This window comes from Copidosoma floridanum, unplaced genomic scaffold (genome assembly GCF_036245765.1).
Source record: "Copidosoma floridanum isolate Cflo_tuat_1 unplaced genomic scaffold, Cflo_Japanese_pri ptg000030l, whole genome shotgun sequence".
In the NCBI taxonomy this organism is placed as follows: domain Eukaryota; kingdom Metazoa; phylum Arthropoda; class Insecta; order Hymenoptera; family Encyrtidae; genus Copidosoma; species Copidosoma floridanum.
In genome coordinates this window covers 21,749,332-21,765,702 of record NW_028321907.1, presented here as the reverse complement: position 1 = coordinate 21,765,702, position 16,371 = coordinate 21,749,332, and the positions used below count along the sequence as shown (strand labels likewise).

The following is a 16,371-nucleotide window of genomic DNA, read 5'->3' as shown; positions in this document are numbered from 1 at the left end:
CACAAGAAATCCCCTTTTTTTTTTACCTGACGTCGTAGCGTCCAACCTAGGCATCACTCAAGAAAAAGACAAAGTGTTGACCTACCGCTGATCTCGGTTCCGGCGTCCAAATTTGCTCCCCTTTCCTCGACCGGCGTCGACAACGCCTGGTCGACAACGGACTCGGTCTGGTCACCAGGAGTCACTCTCTCGGCCGCTTCCTCGATCGGACTCTTCCGTCCATCTCTTGCTGTTTCAGCCCTTTCCGCCATCCTCCCTTTTATCACTTTCGCCCACACAAAACAAAGATCACGCGCGGTGGAAGCGAGTCTGGGGCCCGTAACCTGTAGAAGTGTGAGTAAAGGGGGTGCGCGAAATAATAAAAACTAGTATTACAAGATAAACAAAAAGTTTATTTAATAAAAACTGCCGACCGACGTAGAACACAACAGATACAATTCACAGACTTTACAGACTTATAACCGACTTATCAGACAAAGACAATGAATCTAGAAACGACGAGAGGTGTGGAAGGCACGGTGACTTACACTGTACTGACTACAGGGCCCGCAAGTATCACCTTGCCTGTGGCGCTGTCTCACATACTATATATACAGCCTATTGAAAAGTCGTACATGCCAACACTTCTAAATAATTTTTTTCCAATAAAGTATTACAATGTATTCCCCAAAGTACCGCTTCCATAAGTAAATCCATGCCAATGGATTTGTAATTAATTAAAATAGAACCGTCCCCGTAAGACCCAATGCTTACATGCTAGCAAAATTAGTACCAAGCTCCAGCATTCGCGGCGCCACCTGAGACGCGCTCGTAGTCAATTTGCATTTCAACGGTACCGCAGCGCCCTCGCTAAATGGAACTATCACAAGTCTGAAAATACATTACAAGGATGGCAAAAAGTATTCATGCTAATTATTAGCTTGTCCTTATACCCGCGAATGATTTTTTCATTGTTTATTACCCAATTTTATTAGTGAAAAAAATTAAACCCGGATTCAGGAAATTGTGGACAAAATATTTGGGGCATCATCCCATGTATAAGGGTATCCTTTTAGGGCTTGCTAAGCTTTTTATTTCTCTCACTAGAGTCAATTTAACATGTCTAATTGGCGCTAGTGATAATCGTTGAGTTGCCAATATCCTAGTCCCAGGTCTTATTCATCCCTTACGGCCATGCCTTGATGAAGCTCGCTTAGATCTTTAAAATAAGTTAGTTAAACACAACAGAATTTTTTATGAACGAGTGGGAGGACGTTTTTAGGCATGGTTAGCATGACTCACTGTAAAACAATGTCTTATGGAGTCCACGCACTCCTCTCCACCTTTTCGCTAATGCTCCTAAATCTTCTTAAAAGTAATTTTTTCTGTAATTTATAAATTTTTATTCAATTTTTGTAAATGGCCAGATGGTTAAATACCTCATATGAGCTTACAATTTTTATTCAACCGATTAACGAGTTGATTTTTTAATTTTTAGACTTCGTTTAACTATCTTACAACCATCATAAAAACCTAGTTTCGTATTTTTGAAATAATTACGACTGTAAAAGTAAATATAACAGTTTTGGAAAATTTTGTGAATTTTACAAGCAACAAGTATATTTATTACGAAGCTCATAAATTTTCTTCATAAAATTTTCTTTCGAGCATCACTTTAAATTGTCCCGTATCTTTTTAAAATTTTTTTGCCATCTTACCTAATATAACGTTGGGGTAATAAGTTTTAGTTTGCATCTTTTTCCGTGAAGCTTTGGAGTTTTATTCACATTTGTATTCATTGAAATAGCCTTGAAGCTATGTGTGTGTGTATGTATATATATATACCTACACTTACATACAAATAATTATATATACATTGGTCCATATATTTAGAATTTATATTACAGGTTAGAAATACTATACATAGTAAAATGTCTTATTCACAAAGACACATTCGTCGAAAAATTCAAGAATCAATGTCTTTCTCATTTAATAGAATAAAATCTCGTTTGAATGAATCAGCACTAGATAATATTAGCAACAAAGAATCAGATGTTCCGACAGACATGGAATCACAACCATCATTTACATTAAATCATTGTGTACATAATTTTTATGATGAAACTTGTGATATTGAAAATGAAATGGATATCGAAGACACAGATGGCGCTGAAAGTAATATTTCCGAAAACAATTCCTGTGATTCATATAGATACAGCTCTTTGGATTCTCTTTCTTCTTTAGATAGTTCAAGTATCTATGGGGAAGATCATTGTATTGTCAATACTAATGAAGATAAAGCAGAAAATGACTTCTTGCAAGACATTCGGGATTGGGCAATAACATTCAACATCGCGCAAAATTCTATATCATCCTTACTTAAAATTTTAAATAGGAATGTACCAAACGTAAGATTTCCGCTAGATGCTAGAACACTTCTGAAAACTCCTAAATCTACAAAAATTGATCTAGTTGCTGGGGGTGAATATTGTCATTTTGGCTTGGAGAAAGCTGTTACTAGTATGATGGCAGAAAAAATAAACACCACCGAGAAATATAACATTAATATTCTCATCAGTACTGACGGCACTCCCACGGGAAAATCATCCGAAAAAACACTGTGGCCTATACTGTGTTGTGAAGTGGATTCAAATATCGTTTACCCAGTAGGTGTTTATTATGGAAGTGAAAAACCTAGTAACAGTAACGAATTCTTGGAAAAGCTCGTTGAAGATGTAATAAAATATCAAAATAAAATTGTTTTGCATGAAGGGAAAGAATTCTATGTTAAATTAAGTGGTCTGATTTGTGATGCTCCAGCAAAGGCTATGGTTCTATGCATTGCATATCCTACTGGATATAATTGCTGCACTAAATGTGAGATCGAAGGCTCTTATATTGATCGGATATGTTTTCCAACTGATAAAGATTGTAGATTAAGAACAGATAATAAATTCAAAAATTATGATTATCACCCCGAATATCAACGACATGAAACAATTTTAAGCACTATACCATCGTTTGGGTTAGTTACACAAGTTCCACTTGATTATATGCATCTAGTATGCCTTGGAGTGATGCGTAAGTTACTGCTATTTTGGACAAATAAGCCAATAAAATTTAAATTGCCTGCGGCAAAGAAGCAAATTATATCCGATGCTTTGATAAGTTTCCGGCAAATGCTCCCTTCTGAATTATCTAGAAAACCAAGACCGCACAAATGTATAAAAAACTGGAAGGCTACAGAATTTAGAAATTTCTTGCTATATGTGGGCCCTATTGTTTTGAAAGGTAATATACGAGATGATATGTACACGCATTTTTTAACATTACATGTTGCTGTTACAATTTTAGCTAGTCCTGTACTTGTCAAATCAGATAAACTACTTGAATACGCAAAAGAACTCTTGGAATTCTTCGTTAAGACATTTCAAAGTATATATGGGGCAAAATATATATCATACAATGTTCACAATCTTTTACATTTAGTTGAAGATGTCAGAAATTATGGACCTTTAGATTGTTTCAGCGCATTTAAATTCGAGAACCATATATTTCAGATTAAAAAAATGATAAGAAAATACGAGAAACCTTTGCAGCAAATTCATAGGCGATTACTTGAACAAAAAAATCTAAACAAAAGTGAGAAGAAAATCTCAGAATTTGAGTACACATTTGAAAAAATTCATCACCACGGTCCTATATGTAATAATGCTCTTTCAACGAAGCAATATAAACAAATAAGATGCTCTAACTTTCTTGTAAACGTAGATAATATTAGAGAAGATGGGCTTTTAATAAATAATTGCTTTGTAAAAGCTATAAATTTTATTGTTAACGATAATGGGGCGTTCGTTGTAGGAAAAGAGTTGATTCCTGTTCGAGATATTTATAATACACCTTGTAACTCTTCACAGATGATGTCAAGTATTGTTAGGCTAGATAGGAGTTTAAAAACATGGCCGTGCAACTGTATAAAAGCAAAGTTATGTAAAATAACATTTCAGAACGAGTTGTTTGTATTTCCATTATTACATACATTATCAATGTAATTTATGGACACTGGTAAATTCATATGAAATGATGCATTATCAGGTATATTTTTGTTCTTTTTTTTTTTATTAATAATTTAAATAATAGATTAAAAGTTTTAATTAATATATTTCAAAGTTATAAATAAGCTAAATAATTTCATTTTTATATATATTTTTATCTTGTTTAACGAAAGAGCGTCTGGCCTCTAGGAAATTTAGTTTTTATGGAATTTCTATACATGTTTTCTGTTACTTCAAATAAAAAATGTACCTTAAAAATGATTGAATAGGCCTGTGCGCTAAATATCTCGCTCATGTTATTTAATTTTCTATATTTATCTATGTTATTCACGATTAAATCTTAGGTACAGTGGATTACAGAATGCTTTGATTATGTTGAAATGAAAGCTGATATACAAAAGCGTACAAATAAAATTTGACAAATTATATGCTCTGTACTAAAAGTCTTAACTATTTCAAGTATAACAGCACAATCCAAATATAAATCACTTAATATACAAATTTTAGCGAGTACCTTGAAGCAGGGGCTCTATTTAATTCAACGATATCAAAAAGTTGTTTTGTCAGCTTCAAAGCATAGCAAATATGTTGAAAGATAAACAAAAGACTATAAATAGACTGCTAAATTTCTTTCACGTTTTGACTTTAATTCAGCTGAAAAATTGAATAATAGCAATAACATACATTGACAATAAGCGGAATGCTTCAAATATAAAGTTTACAGGTCTATGACATCATTCTAAAAATGCTTCTTTTTATTGTGAAATTTTGTAAGATATATCTCAAGGTTTTGATTGAAAATATTTTCTGAATATCAGATATTCCCCTAACAATTGAATTTAAGACTATGCTTATTTTTAATTACTCCAGTCATATGCAGCTATGAATATATTGCCGGTCCTGTGATCTTACTTCTTTTTTCTATCATGAATCATACTACAGACACTTCATTTCTCTGTTAAATAAACAACGTATACGTTTTATGTCGTACATACTATTCTGGATAAGGTTACATAATCAATAATCAGCGAAAAAGTTATGTCGATCCTTTTTATAATTATTAAAAATTTGTGAATTTCAAAGATAGGCAACTTTCAAACAAGCATTTCCATAGCATAGTCGCACTTGTATTTTTCAATTATTTGTTTACTATTTACTTACTTCGTATAAAGATGAACAAACGTTTGCGATTTATTATTGTAGGTACCCCATCTAACTATGACTACTGCAAAATACAAAATTGTTGAATTTAGCGACGGTTTGAGTATCGTCCCACGTAGTTGGTTGAGTGAAGATGGTAAATCATGCAGATGGCCCAGTTACACATCTCAATTTAATATTACTAAGTCAGTAATTAACATGGAAAATCCAACGAAGAGTTGGAACACTTTAAGTACACTTAAAGTTTGGAGCAGTGCTGGTAAGTGTATGAATAAGTCGTTTTTAAAACATGTATGATTTGTAACGTTAAAATTTTTCTTAAGAATACTTTATAAGAAGCTTGAAAAACGGTCACAAGTATTTACTTTTTTATTTGTTATGGTCAATAATTTCTTGTAATTTTCAAAATAAAACCGAGAGCTTGACATTATTGCAAAGTAGCTTAACATACTTGTTAGTAATTAAGACTATAGGAGAACAAAGAAAAAAGTCTGGAGTTCAATACGTTTTTACCACAGATAAGATAACGGTTTAAGCCATACACCACATCGTAATTAATCTACTCGAATCTTGTTGTACTCCATACCCCCATCCCCTGACACCTTCCTGCCTCTTATTTGCTTTGAGAAAAGTATGCTTATGGCTAAGATCGTTGTCGCAGCCTTACCGATGAGTTCTTTCAAAGATCTAAAGACAGATAGTACCAGAGTTTTTTACTTTTTTCTTTATTTTTCTATATATTCCTGTTTCTATTCATGTGTATTGGGCCAAAAAAAATTCGACATTCATTTTTGAAGCTTAAATAATATCGCCATAAATTGTTTGCTAAAATCTATTAACAAGTTAATACGTGTTCTTATGATTCGAAGTTACAGCATATGCAATAGTAAATACAATATATCAAATTATGGTAAAATTGACGATCAATACAATACAATGTATTAATAGTAGTTTTCGAAGCCAGTGCGTAAGGTTCGATTTTATACGCGAGTTGTGATCGCCGTGCACGAGTCGCCGGTGGAGCCCACGACGAGTGCACGCCGAGCAAACGAGCGTATAAATCGTACGCACGAGTTACGAATGTTATTTTTTGCAATAAAGTGCGTAAAATTTGTCCCTGTATAAGGCCAAATGTATCGCAGCAAAGGTAGTGTGGGGTCCAGGGACGAAGCCCCCGCTGGGGGTCCAGGGGGCAAAGCCCCCGCGGGGGGTAGGGGGCGAAGCCCCCCCCGCTGGGGGATAACCAAAGAGACTCGTTCAGTTAAAAATAAAGATTCATCTTCCGGAGTTGGATTACTATTTCGAGGAGAAGAAAACCAAGACGTCAAAAGGACTCGATCAGTAAAAATTAAGACCCAACTTCTACTCTCTCAAACATGTTTGGTATACTTTAAAAAAATCAGTGAGTGTCGAGTCTCGAAGTAACTATGATATATGGGTGATGCAAACATCGAAATCAATATTTTTTAGCAGAAACTGCTCGATTCACCTTTTTATGAAAACGGTGTGTAAAGTATTGTTTGCGCACTGCTAGCGGTGTGTAAAGTATTTCTTCCGCACTGCTAGCGGTGTGTAAAGTCTTTTGCGCACCGCTAGCAGTATGTTAAGTAATTTGTATACACACGTATGTTTAAAAACATTTTTACGCATTGTTAACGGTTTGCAAAAAACTTTTTGCAAACCCGTATATTTAAAATCGATCTTTACACACTAAAAACACTGTGTAAACTCAAATTTTACGCACACAGTTGCAAAAAACGCAATATCGTTCAATTTTTTACATTCAAAAAGTTTGTATTGAAAAACTCCTGGTACTTTTATTACGAAGTTTTACTTTATCTTACCTGCATAGTTAATGCTCCATAAGAACGTTAAGAGTACCATAGGTATACGTAAATTATTTACAAAAAAGTTATTCAGTAATTTTTGTTTATTTTTGGTCATTATCTATCCAAAATCAATTTTTTTGCACTTGAGATAATGTAACAGTTAAATCATAAGCAACACACTATTTTTCGCGTTAATTTATCCACTTGTTAAATTTGTAAAATCACGTGGCGTTTTAATGATTTGAATTAGACTATCGTTAACATAATATTATATACATATATTGTAACATAAAAACATGTAAAAAAGAGATAATAGCCAAATACTTTTTTTCTATGGTCCATAATAGGTACGTATTGTGAAGCAAAAAAAAAATTAGAGATATATGAGGTGACCTCTGACTCTGAGTCGTACATGAAAGATGATAAATTGAAAAAAACTCGCCATGATAGAGCAAAAAAAAATTATTCGGATGAGAGCAGCGATGAAAGTGTCTCGAAACGCAGAAAAATATCAACACCTCCACGATTGGATACAAGTTTGAAAGCTATCCTCGATAATTGCTCCAAAGAAGTAATTGATGAAAGATCTAATAGTGCAAACACCCAGGGTTCTGCAACTGATGAAAATTCAGATAAAGGTAGATCGATTGTAAAAACTTGTTTAGTATGAATTTGTGCACATGAACAAAAAAATATCATCCATGGTTCTAAGTCGCTTTAAAAGTATTTTTGAAACACTGTTGATATTGTTATTGGAACTTTTTCATTATCAATTTATTGTCTCATGATTTAGAGTGTTAGTGTAAATATTGTTATGCTACAGGAACAGCAAAACTCTGTATTTTTGGTTAGAAAAGCCCAAATTAAAAAAAAGTATATTAAATTTCCATTATGATTATTTTTTAATGTTAGTCCGGTCCTTTACATTTATTTCTTTTACGGACCAAGTGATTCATATTGTCTAATTTTTTGAAGAACCATTTCGTAAAATATTTATTGTCACATATCCAAAGCCTTTTTATTCATTGCACGATTAATTAAAACTGATCATATGGTTCTAATCAATGTTGTAGATAATTCAAAAGTAGATTTAAAACAAAAATAGAAAAATTAAATTGTACAGTAAAAAAATATTAAGAGATTGTCGGTTTTATAAAAGATAATCGTATACCTTTTCTCAATAATAAAATAAAATAAACGTTTTAGTTTGGGGGCTTTCGTGTAGAGCCGGCTAGTATTTTTAAAACTTTAATAAATATCTATTGAATAATTAATCATTTCTATAGTCGTCACAATATGTTTACTGGTTGAATTAGCAGATCTAAAAACCTCTTGACCAGTATTCTATAATAGACTCAATTGACATTTAACATAGAACTGCAAGATTTAGCGTATACTAAAATATGAAATACTATGTATAGGTATTAAGACAGCTTCTACTACAACAAATCACTTGCATGAAGATGTGGAAATGATCAAGTTCACAGATGACACTGGTCTTCATAATGTCAACATGCAAAAATCGACAGTCGATGATAAAATAGATGGAATGCATCAAAAAAGTTTGGAAAAAATTCGAAAAACTAGTGATGGCGGCAACGATCTGACTATAGGTAACAGCCAAAATAATTGAATAAAGTTACATTTTACTTAGCTTCATGAAATTTTTTAATAATTCTTCACATTAGCCTATTTAGAAGAAATTATTTACTTACAAAATAAACAGGGCATTGAAATTGAAGAAATAAAAAAAGCCTTGAAGCATGGGAAAATAATTTCTACAAAAAATAGAGTCCAAAAATCACATGAAGTAGAATGGTCAATCATTTTACCATTAAATGATGTTGACCAGATAAAAAGTTATGATTTAAAACTTAAAAGTGATTCGGAGCTTAAAAATGCATTAGTAAGTTATTTTATGATTTTTGTTATTTGAGATAGTGTATTAAAGAACTGAAGCCCTTAATTTATTCTTATAGATAGATATGCTAAAGTGTCTAGGCGGAAAAGATGATAGAATCAAAGTCAATACAATGATGGAAAAGTTACTAAGCGATGATGTAGGCTCGAAATTCAGCACGAAAGGCCAAAAAGGAAAGGAGTCATTAATGTCTTTAGAACTTGGTAAAGCAATATTAGGTTAGTTATTGTTTTATTGTTTCTTTATTAGTTTTTTATTTATTTTGCGATTTGTGTGGCAGAATCTCAAGTTCAAACACTTTAATATTTACATCAAGTTTTTCAACTTCTTTAAGTTTTTTTGAATTCAAAATAGAAACCTTTGCTTGTTGACTCGTCAAAATCTAATGGGATTATCCAAAGAGTGAGTAATTCATTTTAACTTTCAGAAGCTATGTTACAGTGCGCTAACGATTACACTGAAACTGACATAAAAGCTCAGATGGGATTTTGGCTGGCTGGTCGGAAAGCAAAAATTGATCGAAATAAGAAAAAGGTGAATTTTTTGTATCCTTACATTTCAATGCTAATTGAAAATATTTGAAAATCAGAGTAGTGGAATAAATTAGTAAATATTTTTTGTTTAGAAGAAAAAAATTCTTATTCAAACAGAGTAGTGAGCTTTAAAGGAATAAGCGGCAGAAACCAGGACAGTAGCTGATTGGCTGTCAGAGCCTCATAAGATTAGCACAGCATATCGTCTGTTTGTTTATTACAAAGTTTAGTTATAGATCTGCAAGCTTGTAGCTTTTCCAACAAATAGTGGCGGTTCTGCCGCTTACTCTCTTGAAGCTCACTAAAACAGAGTCGATTGATGTATTATATTTTTTTTTTGCTCTTTCATCTGTCATCGTAAAACATTTGCAAAATTTTCATGGAATTTAAAAAAAAATGTTATGTTAAAAATATTATTTAAGTATTAATCAATTTTTTTTATCATTTTTTCAGCTCGAGAATACTGGATTGCAAAACAATTAAATCGATTGATTTTCAAAAAACTATTTTATGTGTTTATGTTATCATTACAAGTACATAGGAGATTTTTTTTAAAAATCATTTTTTTTTACGACACGTGTAATTCTGAAAACAGATACATAAAAACAATAAGTTTTATGTAGAATCTTCTAATTTCGCGACTAAGTAGTAAGGAAAGCTGTATGGTTAAATTTGAACTATTATTTAAGGACAATTAATATTATTACATGATTAGTCGGATTTAAAAAATTAAAAGTATTAATAATTTCGATTATTGAGACGTAAAGAAAAAGAATATTAAAATACTTTGAAAAATGTTTAGTCCTTAACAGTAACATTAATATAATGCTTGTAATAAAAACTTTTTTTTTGCTAAATAAAATGATTTATAAAAATAATGATGATTCAACATGTTTGGAATTATTTTTCCTTTTTTGGTGCCTTCTTTGTGTAAATCATTTTTATCTTTGTTGTTACAATTGAAATAATCATCTTCAAATGTAATTTTGTCAGACCTTATTATCTCCTACTATAAATCATTATCAATGAAAGACTACAACAATACAATAATTATACAAATAATATTTAATATAATACTTTTATTGAGAGAATATTTTGCAAATATAAAACAGACAGTGTTTGATACTGGATCGCATTCAACAAGAAAACTATAAGAAACACTCAAACACTGCCTTGGAGCACCCTAAGACTTTGTGTTCGCTGGACCCTGTGCTACGGTAATTAAAGATGTCACATGAGTATCTAAATCTAAATAAAAATCAGCCCCTACGAAGAAGCACGTTATTCAGGTTTTTGAAAAAATGCCATTTTTTTCAGCACCATGCTACCAAATTTAAAACATTTCATTCTTCAAACGTAGTCATAGGATCTTCTTTGAGAGTTAAAAAAACAACATATCTGTTCAAAAATTATTTCAAACTATTGGTTTTACTGGAATGTCCCACAGAAAAATGACATTTTTTCAAAAATCTGAATAACGTGTTTCTTCGTAGGGACCGACGAAATTATTTCCTAATAATATTAAAATTATTTTAAAATAGACTTTTATGAAATAATTTTATATTTGTAATAACAAATTTAACTACTCTTTTTGAACATTTAAAATATATTTTAGAAATAATTTACAAATGTTTAACAATATTTTTTTTACGAAATAGCTCATCCCATCAAACATTTTGAGATTCACACATAATTTAAAATAAGTTTAAAAGGTTAATGTAATAAAACATTTGTGTACTCTCCTGGTATGAAAACATATTAAAAATATTTTATAAATAAATAATTAAGTATATTATAGGAATACTTTTAAATTATTTTTAAACATCATGATATATATCATCAAAATATTTTTTAACTAGAACATTTCATGTTTTATAAGTATTTTATAAATATGCATGGAATCATTTTGAAAATATTTCACAATGAAACGAAACATTACTAAAATATTTTAGAAATATTTTAGAAATATTTTATTTCATTGTGAAATATTTTTAAATTGATTACAAGTATATTTATGAAATATTTATAAAACATAAAATGTCCTAGGTAAAAAACATTTTTATAAAATATATCATAATAACGTTTTAAAATATTTCTACAATATGTATAAATATATTTATGAAAAATATTTTAAAACTTTTAAACTAAATATTTTATAAATATTGCATGTATATTTAAAAAATATTTTTTATAATATTTTAAAACATTATTATGAAACATTTCATCAAAATATTTTTTACCTAGGACATTTCATGTTTTATAAATATTTTATAAATATGCTTGAAATTATTTTTTAAATATTTCACAATGAAATAAAATATTTCTAAAATATTTATAAAATATTTCGGTGCTGTTAGGGCTGTAACTAGTACTTAAACTACACTTGTTGCTGCTGAATAAGCAGAAAGTGTTTAAGAAAGGTAAGCTGCAGAAAATACTGACACCTACAATATAAACGCATGACGAGTAGTACAACTATTTTAATGTTGTTTAATACTATACCAAAAAAAATAATCTACTGCTACTACTACGTACGCTGAATAATGAATCTTATTAATTTGAATCACAGTTACTTACCTGTAAAAATTGTTTGATATATATTGATCGAATATAAGTGTAGTTACAATTTGTAGTATTCATAATACTTTGTTTCAAATATTGTATTTGACATGAAGTGATTAGATTTAAAAACTTTTGTTTTGTATTTTTCAAATGTTGAAACGAAAATATTTTAAATTTTCGTTAGAATAATTTGAGATACTTGCTACTACTGTATAATAGTTAGCTTATTTTAAATACAATTGTATTTAGTTACTTTAGTTATAATGTTCTTTGTTATGCAACTTTGTCTTTATTATTCAAATTATAAATAAATCTTTGCCCACATCTTTTGCTACTTCTACTACTACTACTGCGACAAATCGTTCTACTACTACTCCTACTTTTACAACTATTTCTGTAATTGCAACTCTAAAACTTTATTTGCTTCTGTACAAGCATAAAGTTTGTCATGCCAGTAAGATGCAGAAATACCCGACATATCAATTATAACCGCAGCATAAGTATCACAGCTATTTGCACAGTGTTTATTTCTACTGTACGTCAACTTTTTTTATTATAAATTTTCTTCTACCACTAATTTTACTGCCTAATACTTGTACTACTACTTTTACTACTTACTCTGCAACCGAACTATATAGTACTTAAACTATATTTTCTGCTAAATCAGCGGAAAGTGCTTAATGCTGGTGACTTACAACTGACACCTAAAATATTACCGCATAAGTAGTACAGATTTTCGTACAACAGTAAGTACTATAAAAAAAGTAAAATCTACCACTTCTGTTACGTTTTTGTGTCTAACATACTTTATATAAAATATCGTATTAGGATAAAAAAACTTTTGTTTCTTATGGTTAATATTTTTTAATAGAAATACTACAAACGTTTGTTGAAATTATTTTAAATACTTATAACTACGATGTTACACAGTCATTTATTTATTTAAATCATTTTGTATTTAATTAAATGAACGACAATTTTTTATTTAAAATAGTATTTTAATTTCTTAAATTATAAATAAAACTGTATCTTACTAGGTCTACTGCTACTAAGTACTTCTACTGCTGCTATTACTGTAACTGGTACTTCAACTGTATTTGTTACTGTATCAGCAGAAAATAAGTTAGCGTGGTGAGCCGCAGAAAAAACTGATGTCTCAAATGTACCTCCATGATGAATAGTACAGCTATTTGTGCGTCGTTTAGTACTATAAAAAAAAAAAAATTATTATTTCTACGTACACTAATTAATGAATCTTATATTTTTAAATAACAGTTACCTACCAGTATATAGCCATTATTTAAAATATATCAACTAAATACACTTCTATTTTTTTTTTATTGAAATTACTTTACTGGTTCTATTGTAAGGTAAAAGTACCTATTCGTGAAACATGTCCCTATTATGAAAACTCAAGATTAAATAATCATGAAAATTCTAATAATAAAAATAAAATATAGTGAAGAATATCTATAATACTACCATATCAAATTAACAAAAATAGTAAACAATTTCAAACATTATTATATTGAAAAATATATTATTACGAATCCGGTTTTCATAATACGGACAGTTTGAAACATAACCTGCAATATGTGATGTTCCTATTTATGAAACGCATGAGCCCATTTAATTAACATGTAAATTTCATAATTGGGACTTGTGTTTCATAAATATGGACACAACTTTTTAGCTATTCCATAGTTATGGACATTTTGATCGTGTCAATATTTGCTTATAAAATTATTTTTTTACGTCTAAATTTAATTTCAAAAATGTCAATTTGTTCAGAAGAGCATAGCGCTTCTATTAAAACCAAAAATTATGGCCATATGACAATTTTTTTATTTAATATTGGTCGATGAAACGCAACAATCGAAATTTGTATCCATAATACGTACTTCTACCTTATTATGATATAAAAACTTTTGTGTTGTATAGTTAAGATATTTTAATAAAAATAGGATAAATATTTGTCACAATAATTTGAAATACTTACGTAACATCGAAGTTACATATAACTATGATGTGACATAATTGTTTTTTTTTTATTTTTATTATAATTATATTTGAATGAATAAACAATTTTTTTTTTATAAAAGTTTCTTTTAATCTTCTGTGTATTTCAAAACAACTGTGCCCAGGTTTACTGCTACTAACTACTACTACTACCACTGCTATAACTGCAACTTGTACTCAAATTATATTTGCTGCTGAATGAGCAGAAAGGGTTTAACGGCGGTAAGCTGCAGAAAATACTGACACCTATAATATGAACGCATGATGAGTAGTACAGCTATTTGTACGTCTTTTATAACTATAGAAGAAAAAATCCACCAATACTACTACTGTTACTACTTTTTCTGTATTATGAATTACAGTCATTTAAATTACACGCACTTACTGTATGGTTACAATAGTAGGGCTATTATAATACACAATTTTTTCGTTTACTAATTCTTTGATTTAGTTTTTTGAAATATTATTCTTATAATTTGAAAATTCAAGACCACAAAACAAGAAGTTAAAAATGGCATTGGATTCCTTGTTACAATTAGTTTTTTAGTAACCAGTATTATTTTTATTTTTATTACATTATAATCATTTCTATCATTTCTACTATCATAATTACTATTATAGTTATTTAATATATTTATTATTATTACTATTATTTTTATTTTTATTGATATTATCAGTATTATTACTGTTGTTGTTATTCTTGTTATTTTTTGTTATTATTATTATTATTATCATTGTTATTTAATTTTCATCATTGTTGTTATTATTACTATTATTATTATTATAGGTATTCTTAATGTTTTTATTATTATTGGAATTATTAATGTTTCTAATATTGTTATTTATATTATTATTATTAATGCTATTATTTTTATTATAGACGTTTACTCATTTTTGTACTGAAATAGCAAGTTTAAAAATGACAAAACTATTTTTTATTATTCATAAAAATTTGAATTTAATTATCTGTTTTTAACGACACATTAGGTGTGTACACATCATATTTTAATATAACTTGCAACGGCTTTACTATCACTTAATTGTTTTTTTTTGTTCCAAAACTGTAATTAAAATTATGGCTCTTTAGGACGGGAACGGTTGGGACTTGGGAACTGGAATCGGAGATGCAAGCTGCTACCAACTTAAACCTTGCATCCTCGGAAAAAATATTCTGTCTCCGAGCGCTCAGGTAGAGTTACTATTACGGTTGTACGGACGCCATCTATACATGCGTTAGATACTTACTACACCCTTAGTGATTTTACCATCACTATTGTAAATATACTACTCTTCAAGCTGTCTTTCGTACTCTTCGAGGCATTACAAGCTACGTAGTATATTTACTACTGGTACTGTACTATTACTTCTGCTATTGTTAATATACTACGCCAAGCATAGGTAACATTATTTCCAATGCTTAGCGTAATAATTTTACTACTATATTTTTTACTGTGTAGCTCTTTTTCGTGACATTTTCTGATTGTAAGCAAAGCAAAGCAGACGACAGAATGTCGGAAAATGTCACGAAAAAGAGCAAGTAGACGGACGTCGTCTGCTTTACTGCTGGTGAGATTGCGGATCACATCACCAGTAAATCGACAGTAGCGCCCCCAACCACGCAACGTTGTCACGTCGTACATATGTAACTGCTGGCGGCGATTGCGGATTACACCCATGGTAGTCAGCAATCCATAGAGGTATAAGAATAGAGGGGAAAAGCGCTATACTAACCCATTAGCGGCAGCGACAGCATAACTAAGTGAAACGGGGCATCTGTCCTTGTTGCCAAAGCCACGTTATTGGCTACTTCTTCGTTCTGGATCCTACAGTTGATTCAATCTCATGTATGACTCGACCAATAACACAACTGCCAGACAAAGACAGATGCCCCGTTACGTAGCGAATTCTGCTGTCGCATATCACGTCCCCTTTTCTCCTCTATTCTTATACCTCTATGCAGCAATCTCCCTACTAATCTCTGCTGCAAGGTACTGCCAGAGATTATTAGTAGGGAGATTGCTGACTGCCATGCTACGGAGTGTGCCCACTTTTTTCCAGTGGTTCGAGCGCCCCGCCGCGGCCAAGCGGCCGAACCAGGCGCACTTTTTTTTTTTATTTGAGAAGCACGGTAGGGGTATGAGAAGAGTGGATTCGCGTGGAAATGTCCATGTAGGCGCACATTTTGGAGACGCGTGGAAGGGGTATACCGAATGTGCGCCAACGAGGAGAGGAGTGGAAATGTCGGCTGTATAGCTGTATATATCCGAGCACACAGCCAAATTAAGCGACGAGCGACGACACGAATTTTTCTC

The 16,371-nt window shown here is 30.8% G+C and overlaps 1 long non-coding RNA gene across 1 annotated transcript; it reads left to right on the top strand.

The window, feature by feature from the left end:
• Positions 1-9,123: 9,123 nt before the first annotated feature.
• LOC149373554 (uncharacterized) lies at positions 9,124-9,979 on the top strand. The gene is made up of 3 exons (XR_016293390.1): positions 9,124-9,163; positions 9,373-9,479; positions 9,932-9,979. It is a non-coding gene; the product is annotated as an uncharacterized LOC149373554 (long non-coding RNA).
• Positions 9,980-16,371: the final 6,392 nt, after the last annotated feature.